At 34.0% G+C, this 2200-nt stretch overlaps 1 pseudogene; it reads left to right on the top strand.

Moving 5' to 3' along the window:
• The window catches only part of LOC132185386 (putative wall-associated receptor kinase-like 16), a 4644-nt pseudogene extending 2974 nt beyond the window's left edge, over window positions 1-1670 (top strand).
• Window positions 1671-2200: the final 530 nt, after the last annotated feature.

The raw sequence follows: 2200 nt of genomic DNA, 5'->3' as shown, positions 1-2200 counted from the left end.
GGGTCGTAATCGGGTCTACCCGATTAAGACCCGAAATTTTCATGTCTGGCGGGTCGACCCGCCAGACCCGGTTTTTTTTTCTTTCTTTTTTTCTGCCTCGCGTTAGACGGCTCACCTCACGTTTTCATTTTTTTTTTTTGATTTTTTGCATTTCTTTTTAGTAGCACACTTTATTGACAATTTATACAATAATGGTAATTAAATCCATGTAGCAAGATTTACAAAACATGCCTACGGGCTATGGCTACATTATGGTACATGTATGTATGCAAGTTTTCTCTTTTCTCTTTTTTCAATCACACATGTGGAAGTAGAAGTTTCCGATTTAATTGGTAAAGCAGATTCTATTTGATTCAATTTCTCTTCTACCAAAATTATCACTCTTTTTATCTTCTTCTTTAATTGTTTTCTCTACCTTTTGTCTGAAGAAATTTTTGGAAATATTATTATTGGCACTCAATCCACAAGCAGATCTAATAACCAGTTAAGTACTACTGTGAGAAGAATTTTCGTACTCTTAAGGCCATTTGTGCCCAAATAGATGCATATATATCAAACTTAAAAGGAGTTAAGTACGTAATTACCAACAAAAGAGAAAGCCAACAAGAAAACTCCAAAGAAGTAATTTCATTCATCAAGCTGACAAGAAACTGTGATTTTCATTGTTTAAATTAATTTTTTTAACACTTTTGTTACATGTGGGACTAAAGGGTGATGATTGAGAGCACACGGCGTGCATAGCACGCCTGTGCATTTTTTTTTTTAATTAAAAGAAAAAATTTTACACGCCGCGTGTTGTCTTCATTTACCTGGGACTAAATTATAAGTGGACTATTTTAATAAATGAACTTACTTGTTTTAACTTTTAACTTTTAAGTTTATATGAAATTATGAGTTTAGTAATTTCTTTTGGAGTACAATTTGTCAATTACGGTCACTTTCCAATTTTTTTTTTTTTCTTATCCTTTATTAAAGCCTTTAATCTCTTATAACTCAATTTTTTGCATTGACTATATGGATATATCAGTATTATTATTACAATTTTGAATTTTAATTTTTTTAAAAAAAAATTTATAGTTTAGGGTAATCGGGTCGTGTCGGGTCGTGTCTACACAATTAGACCCGGTTATTTTAAACAGGTAAAACGGGTCGTGTCGAGTTACCCGGTTATTTTCGTGTCATAATCGTGTCAAACCCGATTACCCGTTTAGCTAAACGGGTCGTGTCTGGATATAGGCTAATCGTGTAACGGGTACCCGCGGGTCGTGTATGGGTACCCATTTTGCCTCCCCTACTGTACGGGACGTGATAGAAAACTTGCAATGTACTTAGTTTCTGCAGTGAAAGAGGATTGCGTACTTCAAATTCTTGAAAATCACATTGTAAATGAGGGTAATATTGAAGAACTAAAGGAGGTCACTGATCTTTCAAAAAGGTGCTGAAGTGTAAAAGGGGAGGATAGGCCCTCTACGAAGGAAGCGGCGAAGGAGCTCGAGGCTTTGAGAATTGTTGAAAAACATCCAATGGGAAAGGATAATTTCGACACAGAAGAGACAGAGTGCTTTCTCCCTACTTCCACACGCTCTTTTAGCTTTGACACCAACCGTACGATTGCCGGGTTTGATAGCTTTCCAAACCATGCATTGAAACCATTGGGTGATGGCAGATGATATCAACAACAGCCAATCATCGTCAAGCTGGCTCTTGACTATCTGAGAAAGTCAGCTAAACAGTGTTGTAAAAAATTTCAAAATTATTAAGAAATTTACGTATATGTTTTGGGCTTTATATATATGTATGATTAAATTACAGTTTAATATTTAATATTAGTTAATCATTAATAACAAGTGGGATTCAATTAATTATGATAATTAGATGACCATTCGTAAAGGATGCATCTCTTGTAAAAGATGTGATCTTTGAAAGCATACGGTGATCATTGAGATCAAACGGTTAAAATTAAATTACTGTTCATTTTGAAACAGGGTATCTTTTCCTAAAATGACATTGTTTCATGGAAAGACACATTTTCATTAGAAAATAAAAAAAACACAGGTTCTTGAAAAGGTTTATGTTCATCATAAATACAAAAAACGTTTTCTTCAAATTATCATTGCAAGCTATTTACTACAGAAATATGTTTCTAATCTCTTCACAAAAATATAGTATCTCTAAGAGGGTCGGGTTTAACTTCGTTTGT

The sequence above is a fragment of the Corylus avellana genome, chromosome ca6 (assembly GCF_901000735.1).
Source record: "Corylus avellana chromosome ca6, CavTom2PMs-1.0".
Taxonomy (NCBI): Eukaryota; Viridiplantae; Streptophyta; class Magnoliopsida; order Fagales; family Betulaceae; genus Corylus; species Corylus avellana.
Note: the sequence above shows the minus strand (reverse complement) of the source record. Positions and strands in the feature narration are given on the sequence as shown.